This window comes from Fukomys damarensis, unplaced genomic scaffold (genome assembly GCF_012274545.1).
Source record: "Fukomys damarensis isolate Sample0158 unplaced genomic scaffold, DMR_v1.0_HiC HiC_scaffold_16, whole genome shotgun sequence".
NCBI lineage: Eukaryota > Metazoa > Chordata > Mammalia > Rodentia > Bathyergidae > Fukomys > Fukomys damarensis.
The window spans coordinates 75,952,893-75,967,514 of record NW_022900928.1 but is presented as its reverse complement, the minus strand read 5'-3'; positions in this window follow the sequence as shown (position 1 = coordinate 75,967,514).

Sequence of the window (14,622 nt, the reverse complement as noted above, 5' to 3'; positions counted from 1 at the left end):
TTCTCAAAATATCCCCCAAGGCTTTGAACATACTTATTGCATCATTCTTGCCCCTTCCTGGAACATTCTGGAAGTTTTTTCTTTGTGAACATGTTTAGCGGCACTGTTATGGCTGTTCTGATGGACTGATTCAATTCAAAATATTTTTATTTTGGAGACAGAGTCAGAAGTTGCAGTGCCAAATCCAGTAAGTAAATTGATGGAAGACATCCATTAATGTTTTTAGTTTTTACCAGATCTCCTTTCTGTTGAAAAGCATCAGCATCAGCACTCGCAGAATATTTGATCACACCTCATAAAGATGAATACTTCCCTCTTAATAAGGCTAACATAACCTTGATACTCAAGCCAGATAAAGGCTTTACAAGAAAACAAATCAAATCAGTATCTCTCATGAATAGATTTCCAAGCATTTCTTAAAATATTATTGAATAAAATCTATCCATGTACAAATGGATAAACATTACAACTAAGTGAATTTATTCAAGGAATGCAAAATTAGTTTAATAACTAACACTTGATCAATTAATTGCCATAGCAACAAAATATAAGTGGAAAACTGAAAAATAAAATTTAAACAAACCAACAAAGTGCACTATTCATTTATGTTTTTAAAAAATTGTATAAACTTAGAAATAGAACTTTGTCAAATAAAGAACATCTACAAATATATATATAGTTAAGTATCTTTATTTTTGGTGAAATATTCAACTTTTCCCCAAAGTTTCTGATTTCTATCATTACTTTTATTCAGGCACTGAATATTGTACTGCAAGTGAGAGCTAGAATAATAAGAAAAGAATAATAAACAATAAAAATTAAACCATAAATAGAAGGAAAAGGAAGTAAAACTGACTATTTGCAAGCAACATAACTGAGTTGCAAATACTGTCCTGAGAGAGCAACACAAAGATGATTAGAATTGATCTTCCCATATCACAGTTATGGTCTGAAAGAGTCCTCACATTTCATATCATGGAAACTTAATCCACTATGCCTGGCACTGGTAGACGTAGCCTTCTTACCTCATGAAGGTCCCTCATCATGGATGATTAATGCCTACATAAAAAGGATTAATGCAGCAAATTTATTTATTTCTGAGACTTCAGCACTTTTTTTCTTGCTTCAGAGGGCACAACAATAAAATCCCACCTTTGGAAGCAGAGATAGCAACCCTCATTAGAAACCTTTTGGTACTTTGATCTTGATTTTCTATTTATATCAGCATAGAAATAAAATATCTAAAATAATAAGTACAAGGTGCTAAAAGCAAAGTAGTGAAACTGAAATTAATTGAACACGTACATAAATAGATCATGTGACTCTGCTCATGGGTCACAAGATTCAAATTGTTAAGATGTACAAACTACACAAAGTGGTATGTTTATTGACAGCACTACTCAGTTAATGCAGCAGCATTTTGAGAAGAAACTCTGAAGTTTAATATGAGAATTTGTAAAGTATGTAAGAACAACTTTTGAAAAATTGATCTGGTGTTATAATCGAATTTATCACCAAATAATTGAGGTACAATGTTACTGTAATATTATACAACTAGTTTACTGGAATTGAATAAGGACTCTAAAATAGAGATGTATATTTACATCCAATTCATTTTTAGAAAAGTTGTACTTAGTCAACTAAATAGGAAAATTCTTATACTATCTTGTGGTGGAAAACTGGGACCTGTATATAAAAAATTGTAATCCTGATTTCACCTTATACACAAAGATCATCTGGAGATAAAACCTAAATATAACTGCTACATCTATAGATGACATAAATAATAATACATGTTAATGGAACTTATTATTAAAATGTAATGTTTCTGCTAATCAGGCACCTTATAAATAAATAGCCAAATAAAATAATAAAAGAAGACTGTACTCAAAATTATATATTCATTCTAAGATATGCAAAGTTCAGAGGGAATGAAATATCTTATAAAAATAATAAAATAACTTGATACAGAACAGACAAGGACTTAAACAGACACTTCCCCCAAAAAAGAGATAGAAATCATTTAAAGTTTAATAAGAAGTTGCTTAGCATTATAAGCTGGTAAGAAATTATAAACTTTAACTATTCTGTAACTATGACTTCTGCATAAGACTGACAATATCAAATGTTGCCCATGCTATGGAGCAGTTTGATATCTGCTGTCTTTTTTGTGAGAGTGGAATAGATTTGGAAAGTTATTTTGTAGTTATAAAATTAACACATACTTACCCTAAGAGTAACTGGATATTTAATAAAGAAATATAGCATGTCCGCAAAAGACTTGTATGATATTATGGCTTAGACTAGGAATGTTGCTCAGGGCCCCATGCACTCACAGGTAGGCCTTGTGGAAGGTGTCTGGATTAAGGGGTCTACAGCTGTCTTGTATTTAGGAGGTGGGGTTTTTATAGAGGCCATATATTGATGGATGGACCTTCTCCAGCTTATCTTTTATCTCTTTGTTTCCTGGCTGCCATACATTGGCAGCTTTCTTTCACCTGGATGCCTCTGAAAGGCCATTTCTGCCTTAGAAGCAGCTGACAAGGTACTGGAACCATGAGCTAAAACAAACCTTTCCTCTGGTAATTAGTGGGCAGCAGGCATTACGTCTCAATGAGGAAGCAACTAAGACATAAAAGAGTATTCATAGCACTCTTATTACAGTAACTCCAAATTGGTAAAAACCCAAATGCCTATCAACAAGAAAACAGATAAACTAATTATGAAATAGGCACATAGTAGCCTCAAATAATGACCACAGAATCTATATCTATACCCACAAGTATCATACGGCTTCATGATAACTAGCAATGCTACAACATGGTTGAATCTAAAATAAAAACTATGCAAAGTTAAATTGAGACAGAAAAGAGTACATACTATGTGATCATGACATAGGTAAAACTAGTCTGTGGTGACATAAATAAGAAATTCGTTTCCTCTGAATGGCTGTGCGGGGAGCAGGGATTGAAGTAATGCCTGAGCAGGGGCAAAATGGAACTTGGGGGTTTTGAGTGGTGATTCTGTGTAATCCGATTATGCACTGATCATTTTCTTGTATGTAAACAGATAATTAATTATTAATTGGTTAATTTTTTAAAAATCTCAGTTGTTGCTAAATTTTGTTTCTGTAAAAGGCTAGATAGTAAATATCGTTGGCTTCAAGTGTCATATAATCTGTTACTACTGCAGAACTATTCTGTCATAGCATGAAAGCAACCACCAAGAACACATGACTTTATGTGCTCAGTACCAGTAAAACTGTATTTACAAAAACTGGTAGCCATATTTTGCCAATCTTTACAGTATTACTACTTATTTTATTTAATTAATCAATTTATTACTAAGAGAGATGTGCTGAAATATTCCTGCTATCAGGTTTGTCAGTTTCTTCTGTTCATTCTAGTAACTTTTGCTTCACATATTGAGAGACTCTTTTATTTTATGTAATTAGGCACTTTTAAATATTCCATTGAATTGAAACTCTTTAATACACTTTTGTAAGTAGTATTTTATATCTTTAAAATACTAACTTATTGGCCTTAAAGTTTTAGAAGAGGACTAAGTTCTATTAGTAATAAAATTACTATTACCTTTAAAAGTAAAATCTATGCATTCCCACCATCTCCAGTGCCAGAGGGCCTGCCCATCCGCGCCCTCCCCTGCCGGTGCCTCTGCCTCCATCTTCAGCGCCAGAAAGGTAGCTACGCGGGCTTCAACCCCCCACCCCACCTCCTCGCACTTTCTGACCTCCTGATTGTGCCAGTCTTTAGACCTACTCTGTAGAGGCAGAGGTGGTCATAAAGGGTATTTTCTGGCGCTTCCAACTTTGAACATCTTTAAAGAAGGGGTGGGGGAAACCTGTAGTAGAACTGAGTGGAGTTCATCTCTTCAGGAGGTCGGGGAACTCAGTCTGGGCCTTTCAGCCTGAGGTTAGTCTGTGTCATGGCGTTCTGCCACCAGCTAGCTGAGATCAGGGGACTCGGCTCTCCATATGGCAGTGCATATTGTACATTATGACAGTAGTGATACAGTCTGAAAGAGGTCCTTCAACTCATTTTTTTCTTTCTTTTTTTTTCATTCCACTCTGCAAATTCTTTTTTTTTCCTTTTCTGTCCTCTTTCTCTAACTCAGTCTCTTGTTCCACTATATTATCCCTCATCTCTCTTTCTTTTTTTGCTCCTGTCCTACCTCAGATTTCTTCTATTATTTTTTCTCTTTTCTTTATGTTCCTTTCTTATGTCATTCTAACTTACTCAAGGGTTATTATACTTCTATTTTGTTTGTCCCTTTTGAACTTAACAGTTTCCTGACAATTGTCTGGTCTTTCTACATCTTCTGGCTTCATATGAAACCTTCTCTGATTCCTTTACTTATCTACTGTTCTTGTCTTAACTCTGTTTTAAGCCCCATTCTAAATGGTAAAAATCCTTATTGATAAGTTTATTCACTGTAAACATATTTTGGATTGCTTCTTGGTTTTAATTTAATTCACATGGTTTGAAGGTGATAGACTGATGACTATCACAAGTGGTCAATTTGCAAATTTTGCTTCATCACATTGTGGTGCTGATTGTATCAATTAGGAAAAAGGATTGTGATTCATTCAATGAGCTGTTTTTTTCAGTATTATGAAAATGAGAATGTCTATGAGTCATTAGAGACCCATGGGCTGAAGCCCAACTATATTAGGAAGATTTAACTAGTAACCTAAAGGTTAAACTAAGAACAACCAAACAATATTAAAAATGAGAAAACGCTTAAACAAGATACAGGGACAGACCTCAGTTCACCAATGGCAAACAGTGGGGCAAATGAGGATGAAAAGTCTGACAGTGAATCATCAGGACACCCTGAACTCAAAGCACAGGAAGTAACAAATCTGATCAATCAGGCTCTAGAGAAATTTAAAACAGAGGTAATTTCCCAGATAATCATAGAGATGATGAGCAAAATGAAAGTTATAATTCAAGCTTCTAGAACAGAAACTGAGAGGAAAATAGATGAGCTCAGGACCATGATAGAAGCCATGAATGCCCAGCATAAGAAAGAAATGGAAACAATAAATGGTCAATATAAGAAAGAAATGGAATCCATAGGACAGATTTGAACAGATATTCAGGAAATTAAAAACTCCACTGAGATTGTTCACAAAAGAATAAAAGAGTCCAAAGATAGAATCTCAGATATAGAAGATAAAATTGCAGTCAGTATCCATGAAAAGAGAGGTCTCTTAAAAACAGTAGGGGTTCATAAGAAATTGATCCAACAACTCTTATACTATACAAAGAAGAAAAACATAAGACTGATAGGAATATAAGAAGTAGCAGGAGAAAATGCAAATGACTTTAAAAAAGCTGTTCGCAGAATTAATTATAGAAAACTTCCCAAACAGAGGGGAAGAACTTGACATACAGATAAGTGAGGCATATAGGACTCCAACTAGCAGTGATTAAAAAGAAATCTACACCTAGACATATAATAATCAATATCCCAGAAACCTAACAGAAGAATAAATTACTACAAGCATTAAGAGATAAGAAACAAATTGCATGCAAAGGAAATCCCATCAGAATCACAGCAGACTTTTCAATACAAACCCTTAGGTTAAGGAGAGCCTGGGATGAGACATTTCAAGTACTAAAAGAAAATAATCTCCAGACTGATGTATCCTGCAAAACTTTCTTTCAAAATGGATGGGGAAATAAGATACTTTCATGATAAAGAATACCTGAGAAACTTCATGAATACCAAACCAGCACTACAATGAATTCTAAACAATATCCTAGAAAAAGACAATGAAGGTAACAACACAATGAGACCCAACACAGCAAATCAAATAGGCAAGGTAAGAAACTAAAAGAAGTTGAAAAAAAACCATGACATTAATAAGTTAATACATATCAGTTATAACCATCAATATTAATGGCCTCAATTCACCAATAAAGAGAAATAGACTGGCAGAATGGGTTAAGAAGCAAAATCCAATAATATGTTGTATACAAGACACACCTAGTGCAAAAAGAAGCCTGTACACTGAAAGTGAAAGGACAGAAAACTTCTTCATGTAACAGGAGCCCAGAAAAAAGCAGGGGTAGCAATCTTATTCACAGACAAAGAAAATTTCAAACCTAAACCGATTGAAAGAGACAAAGAAGGTGACTACATCCTTGTGAAGGGAAAAATTCAAGAGGAAGAGATAACAAATAATTTATTTTTAATCTATTGAGTATGTTAGAAAGCACATATACTTCTTTACTCTTTTTTTTCTTTTTTCTTTTTCTTCCCCTGGTGCTGGGGATTAAACTCAGCACACTGTTCTGGCTAGGCAGGTGCAGCACTACTGAGCTAAATCTCAGGCTTTACATTTCATATTTTAAAAATTTATCAATACATTAATCTTTGTTTTTATATGTTGGCCTAACAAATTGATGAGTTATTTTGGTTCTCATTTTCTTTGCTTTTTTATTTGAGAATTTATGAAATCTGTATATATGAGTAGTATGAAAAGTATTAAGGTCTATCCATCATTTTCCTCTTTCATCTCTGCCTTCTACAAACTTCCTTTTCTGTCACTACAGCTTGTTTGGTTGCAAATTTGTTAAGATAAATTTTGTCATGTTATTAATATATCTTTGTACCTATTTTTATTGGTAATGAATATTAATTTTAAGTAAATTTTATCATAACTATACTTAAATAAATGGATATTAAATCATTAATATCATTTAGTACCTGGTATATATTACAAATTCTCCAACTCCCTTAAAGATGATATTTGTTTTTTCTCAAATAACACAAATCACAAACATTCCACACATCACTGCATTGTTTTATTATACCAAAGTATATATTGTATTGTAGAAAATATGCATTGTGTGTATGTGCGTGGGGTATGTTTTTACACATCTGTGTGCACTATTAAATGAGAAACATGGGCATGAATGTGGTAGGATTTTGCACATTTTGCATATTGATAGTTTCTCTGCTAACCTTATGATTTCTCTAAATTACATGCTTGATTTAATTCATAGTCATTTGGGAAGAATATTACATATGTGTTGGTGTTAAATTCTGTCATTATGCTTATAAAAATATAATAAAAATAAGTATGGGATATAATAAAATAGAAACAGAAAAATCTGATCTGAAAAATGTGAACTTTTTTAGTTGCTTTTGGATTTCAAATTTAAGTATATTTGTTTTCTGTGGGAAGTTTTGTTAGAAAATGTAAGTGATACAATCAACAAGCATATGATATTTATCAAATTAATAAAACCAAGGAATTTATAAATCATAAAATTTTGAGGACAGTTTCTCAACTATAATATGTAACTTTGTTTTATTTGTAATTACATCATTTCAAAAATATTATATGAAAAGAAAATGAGAAAGAACACGTTTGAAGATCATATCAAACTAATAATGTACTTTGATTATTAGTCTGTGTTGCATAAATTTTTGTTTGTTTCATATCCTTTTTGCTGTTATATATAGGTATATTTGAAATTTTTATTTAGTATCTTCATTTCTTGTTGTCATGTATGTTTGCAATCTTTAATAAAAAAGTAAAATCTAAGATATTTTTCAATTATAGTTGAATTTTTCAATTCCTTTATATTTACCATTCTACACCCTTATATTTAAGAATAATTTTTTAAGGACTGTATATCATTGAAACTGTTTAAACACACTGGAAATTGCCTTACCTGGAGAAGTTAACCAACTTACATACTTGCTGTAATTGTGTACGTTGTGTGTTTATGAAGTATATGAGATATCTAGCATTTTAAATTTTCTCTATATGCCCATTTTATGTTTACCACTTTCTTTTCTACTCCAGTAAAGATTTGTTGATTTTTTAATTATTTTATTTTATTAGCACATGTATGTATTACATAATGTTTACATTCTTTGTGGGTAATTGGTCCATGTTCATAGCACATCTCAATTCCTTTTATCCCCTTTCCCTTCCCTTCCTGACCCCTCCACCTATCTCTTGATCCCTTTGGTTATTGGATGCCCCTTGAGACCATCACATTAAGTGAAATAATCAGACTCATATGTCACATTTCTCTTACACAAAAACTAGCAGTAAAAATAAAGAACAAAATAAAATAATACCTCAGTTCACAAACACTTGTGTTCCCAAACAGCATTTGGAAAAATTTTGCTACCATTCTGGAACTCAACACTGGGTGTTGAGCAGGACCACTGCCATCTTCCCTTCATGAAACCGAACATGGCCATCTTCCCAAGAGTTGTGGAATTAAATTTTGTAACAGTGGTACCATTGTGGAAGAGATCTACTGTAATAGGAAGAAGAGAGATGGATCATTTTCCAAGGGGAAAGGAATCAAGAGATGGAGGAAAGTTAAGAGAGGGAAGTGTTAAGGGAAGAAAAAAAAAATTGGGATGTGCTGTGTACATGAACCAACCCCACACAAATGTAAACATTAAGTACTGTAAACATGTACAGAAAAAGATTTGTTGATTTTTTTAAAAACATTTATTTGAGTATATTTTATGCTGAATTTATTTTCAAGCTATATTGTCCCCCCTTCCTCCCCGCCACTTTGGTTTCTTCTGGATATTTTTTTCCTTTTGTGTGGTTTGGGAACTATTGTTCCTTTTCAGTAAGAATCCTTTCTGTGTGGCACATGAAACTCATGCATAGGTTATCCCAACCTTAAGTTCTTAATACACCAACACATTTTGAGTGCTTTGTTCTCTTGGCTATGTGCAATCACCAGAGAATCTACAGCCTTATTCTAATTTCAGCACTACTGTCTGCATTTTTAAACACATGCAGGAGAGAACCAGCAGTCTTTTTGTGCCACAGGCCCCACATATTGTCCTACTGTTTGACCTAGCCTCCTCTACCAATCCCATCACTGGGAGACCTCACATAGTTTAAACTGTGACATCTTTCAGATCCTTGGTGGCTTGGAGTATATGAATGATATTTAGGCCTTGGTAGCCTCACCCGTCTTCATAAAATGAACATAAAAGTTTGGATCTCTGACTCTGCATTATTTTGCGGAGTTTTCTGGGTTGTGTGAATAGGAAACCATATTCACTGATCAGCCTGGCCTCTTAAAGGAAAAAAAAAGTGCCACTCACTGACTACTTACTTTCTAGTTTGCCATACTACTGTTTCATAAGCTACACATCAGCTTCATTCTTTGACTAGTTTAAAAGTACTTGCATATTTTATCAGAAGTCTAAAGTTAATTGTTGTCTCTCAATAGTAACTTTAGTTCTATTACTCAAACTTAATATTTTATGCTTTTCCAATATTTTAGTGCCCTTCTGTTTTATCTCTCAAATTAAACTATCTCTATTACTTTATTAGTGAATTTAACATATTTTCTCATATCTCCAAACTTTCATTAGGATCATTTATTTCTACTTAAATCATAATAGTAAGATATTATTTATATGAGTTATAAATCATAACCTTCAGATATTATTTATATAAGTTTTTATTTTAAAAAAATAATTTTTGTTCCACTCTTTTATTTTACTATTTAACTAGCTTTCTCTCAGAACACTAAAAATGCATTTTACTCTTTTCCCTTTCATACATTTAAAATTTTCATTTTAAAAGGTCTAAAGGTGTTGGAAAAGTGGGAAGGGTAGGGGAAAGGTAATAAGGGAAATTTTAAAAATATGAGAAAATGAAAAAATGGAAATAAAGTGTTTGTAAATGGGAAGGGTAGGAGGGGTAAAGGGAGGTCAGGGAGAAGGGGAAAAATATGAGAACCGAGACCTGTCATGTAAAGGTACAAGATCCCAGTGATGAATGTAACTGTACTATATACCTAAAATGTACCAATAAACTCAATGAGAGAAAATAAAAATAAAATATTCATTTTTATTTGTACGTATTTACAGCACATAATGATTACATCCATTGTGGGGAGTTGTGCATGCACATAATATGTCTTAATTTTTGCGTCTCTTTGCCCTCCTCTCTCTCCCCATTTCCTGCATATCTTGATCCTCTTTCCTTTTGAAAATGATCTATCTCCCTGTTTTCTATTGTCTGTTTTTATTTTTCTCTTTAATTAATTCATACTTTGGGTTTTTCATTCAAAATCAGCTCTGAGTTTGCCATCTCATCACAGGCAGTCAATATGTTGATGTTGGGGGTCATCTGTTTAACTTTTATGTTCCCCAGCTTTACAGAATTTTTCTTCATCATCATTATTATTCTATCTTTCTTAGGTTTGCTTCATGTTCCCAGGGAGCTCCAATTATTTAGGATACTCAACATTTACATTTTATATATGAATATTTCAATACATGAGGCTCTCAAAGGTACAATTATGCTGTTAGTTTTTTTCCTGGCATTCTTGGTAGCTTGTTTCCTTTTGTACTGAGACTTGAGATTGGAAAGTCTTCCTCTACCCTCTTGTGCTATATGAATAGTAATTAAAATTCAGGCTCAACTCCAGTGAGAGCTCAATGTATGTGGTCCCCTTTATTTGCAGCCTGTAAAATAAATTGTAATTTATTGTAAATTGTAAACAATTCTCAAAAATATTTTTTATTGCAGAGACAATAGATTTTTCTCCTTTACTGTTTTTCAAGGTATACGCAAGTTCCATTCTTTAAATAGTTTCTAAAGGTATGCATTTTACTAAAAATCTAAAGTCAGTATCTCTGAACAATAAATTGATAAGACTCTAAAATCCAAGTGGATTAAATATGTACATATTAAAAAAGAAACTCTAAACTTGCTGGAAGATAAATTAGGCAGAGCTTTCGAAGACATTGGCATAGGAAAAAACTTTATGAACAAATCCTCAGTAGGACAGGAACTAGCACAAAGAATAAACAACTCAGATCTCATCATATTAAAAAGCTTCTGCACTGCAAAAGAAACCACCAACAGAGCTAAGCCATAACCTACAATGTGGGGAAAAATTTTTACCAGCTGCTCCTCAGACAAAGGACTACTATCCAGAATATATAAAGAACTCAAAAAAATCAGGCCCCAAAAATATAAAGACCCATTTCAAACATGGGCATCTGAAATGAACAGACATTTCTCGAAGAAAGAAATAAAAACAGCAAATAAATATATGGAAAAAATGTTCATAATCACTGATCATTTGAGAGATGAAGATGAAAACAACAGTGAGATTCCACCTCAATCCAGAAAGAATGGTGGCTATCAAGAAATCAACCAATGGCAAATGCTGGTGGGAATATAGGGAGAAAGGAACCCTTCTCCATTGCTGGTGGGAGTGCAGACTGGTGCAACCACTATGGAAATCAATATAGAGATATCTCAAACAACTAAGATTAGAGGTTCCGTTTGACTCAGCTATCCCTCTGCTGGGTATCTTTCTAAAATAATTAAAAGAGTCATACTACAGTGATGTATGCCCACCCATGTTTGTAGCAGCACAGTTTGTAATAAATAAAACTTAGAAACTGGATAAAGAAGATGTGTTTTTTCTAAAAAATAGAATACTAGTCATCCATGAAGAATGAGAAACTAGAGTCATTCATAGGAGAATGGATGCATATTGAGCCCATACTCAAGTAAAATAAATAGGACACACGTGCATATATTGAATAGTTTCTCTGGTATGAAAAATTAAAACACATAACTGTATACAAATTGTATAACTGATAATGTGAAATACGAAGAAAAGGGCTAAAGGTGTAGGGGAAGTGGGAAGGGTAGAAGAAAGGAAATAAGGGACAAGAAAAAGCATAAGAAAAGGAAAAAATGGAAATGAAGTCCGTAAATAATGGAGGGTGGAGGGGGTGAAGGGAGGGCAGTGACAAGGGGAAAAAATGAGAACCAAGACCTGTCATGTAGGTACAAGATCCCAATGATGAATGTAATTGTACTGTATACTTAAAAAATACCAATAAACTCAATAAGATAAAAAAAAATCAGTAAGACATCTTAACTTCAATTGTTCCGTTTTAACATTTTATTCTTTCTTGATATTTAATGCCATTATTTTTGTTCTCAAATCAAAAATTATGGTTTTTATTTTTTAGTCAATTTATTTATTTTTCTCTTTCCTCAAGACTTTCATTACCTTATATCTGAAGCTTATCTTTCAGAAATTTTTCTGGAGATTCTATTCATCTCCAACTGAAAACACATTTTTTCCTTGAGCATGTTTTGAAAACTGTAACCTTGCTCTGTCACTGGGACCAGCGCCAGAACTTACCTTCAAGGGGAGTACACCCCTGATCTCCCATAAGGCAGATGCGGGAAAGAGTTGGTATCCTCTCTTTGCCTACTCTGTAGGAATGACATTAGTTCTGACTAGAATGCATCAATTTAGAAGTGGCTAACCCTAGACTACCATGTGTGATGATCACGAACAGGATTTCCCTCTGGAGGCTGCCCTGCCTTGCGATCATATCTAAATGTAGCTGTGTTCCTACCCCATCACTCTGAAAGCCACCAACATCTCGTTTGGATTACAGCAGTAGTCTCCTAAATGATCTCTTAGTTTTCTTCAGGCTCTCTTCAAATCTGTTGTGACTGCAACAACTTTGAAAAACAAAGCAATAAACCAATTTTTGAGAAATTCTGTTTTATTTAAGAGCTAACCATCAAAACCAAGGCTGAATATATTTTTTATTTAGCTATACAGTATATTCTTAGTCTAAAGGGAAGGGGCTGGGGCAGAATGAAATAATGAATGGAGGTGAGTGAGGTGGAAGGAGAAGAAGTTATGGGTTCCCACATGGGAGAAAGTGAGGTGAGAGGGGAAGGGGGGGCTCTTTTGGAGAAAGCATCATCTATTTCTGTTAATGTTTCCTTTCATTAGTTCACATGAATAGAATAGAAATTATAGGCTGGAGAGCAGGAGAAATGAATGGGCTCACAAGCCCTTAAAAGGCTCTGGTTAGTAAATTACCTGCACCACAGTAGTGTATCCTTTAGACGATTCTGGGCACAGGCTGATGGGGTTGGATAGGGGCCAGTGGCATCTGTTGGCAACATATATACTCCAGGCTATGCTGCAGGCCTGAGTGCAAGTAAGGGGACAGGAGGACATTGGAAATAGTTGTTAAGTTGTCATCTGTGACTCTACACAGGAAATATTAAAACAAAAGAGCAAGAAAATATAAGAGCAGGAAATACTCCTGTACTTCCTGAAATGAGAAATAGGATTCACAGCTTGACTGAATCTTTGTTTCCTTGATGTCACACTTCGTTGACAGAACAGTCATGGTTATCAAGACCTACAATAACTAAGCAGGAGAAAATACAAAACTGTACTTACCTGGCTCTCTCTACAGTAGGTGTATGCCCATGATGATAAACAGAAGAATAAGACCTAGATGTGGGGGAAAGGAGGATCATGGGAGAAAGCATAATCCATTTCTCTGCATCTCCGTATTGCTTTCTCATAAGTCTGAGAGATGCACAGATGATTGACATTGCATCTCAGTCCAAAGAAGTACACATTTATCAAACTGAGCATTTGTCTAAGACAAACAAGAGAAGCACAGATGTATTCTTTGAAAATAAGTATGAGTGTGTGTGTGTGTGCGGGGGGGTAATCTCTCGTGACACTGACAGGCATACATCATGTCTTTCTCTTAAAGCTGTAATGTATGTAAATCATGTTTTGTCTAAATGAGAAGCACAGATCTGGAACTTCATTGCTCATGTTTCAAATTCTGACTCTGCACTTTGAATTGGGAAATCTTGGGTAAGTTGTTTAAAATGTTTCTGCCTCAGTTTACTCTTATGTGAATTGTAATGAGTTGATTAGTAAATTTGAGTGATTGCAACAGTTCCAGATTCATGATAAAATGTTCTTTTTTAAAATTTATTACCAGGGATTGAACTCAGGACCTTGCGCTTGCAAGGCAGGCAGCAGAGCCACTGAGTTAAATCCCTGGCCCCAATAACATGTTTTTTGCAATGATCATTTATTCACTACTACAAGTGAAATCTGGTTCAAAGCCTCATTCACCAAAGTCCTTACAAAGTCCAATATAAATCATTTGATAACTCCTTTTTCTTTCCATCTTGTTCCTTTTTTTTTTTTTTTTTTGTGCCGGGGATTGAACTCAGGTCCTTGCGCTTGCGAGATTTCTTTCCATCTTGTTGCAAAGATTCAAGATTATACATCCAAGTGGGGAAGAATAAGGGAGACCCATGATAGTCCATATGGTCCACAACCATCATTTCTCTTTGGCCACACAGTGGCATAGTCAAGTAGGTGAGGCTCTTCCATGCCACTGGACTCACACAGATGCTGGACATAAGGCAAATTCTCCATGTGGATCCTTACCACAGCTCTTAACATGATGTTCAGTGCTCAACTTCCACGAATTTCAGAGGATCTTTCACAATTTGAGGTCCAGGTACCTCCAAACATAGTGCAAGCGGGAAGTACAGATCTCTGTCACTTTGCATCCTATAGCCCGTGCCCCCTCAATGAACATGAGAGCACATTTGACAAGCCCTTCCTCTTACCACACAAGTCTCCATTCTTTTCTCCACAGGGAGTTTATATCCTAATCCTCTTGATAGGCCCAACATTAAAGCAATAATTTTCTGTGAATTCCTTCACAGGTTCACAAACCTCAGTAATCCAAAGTAATCCCATTGAGAATATATAT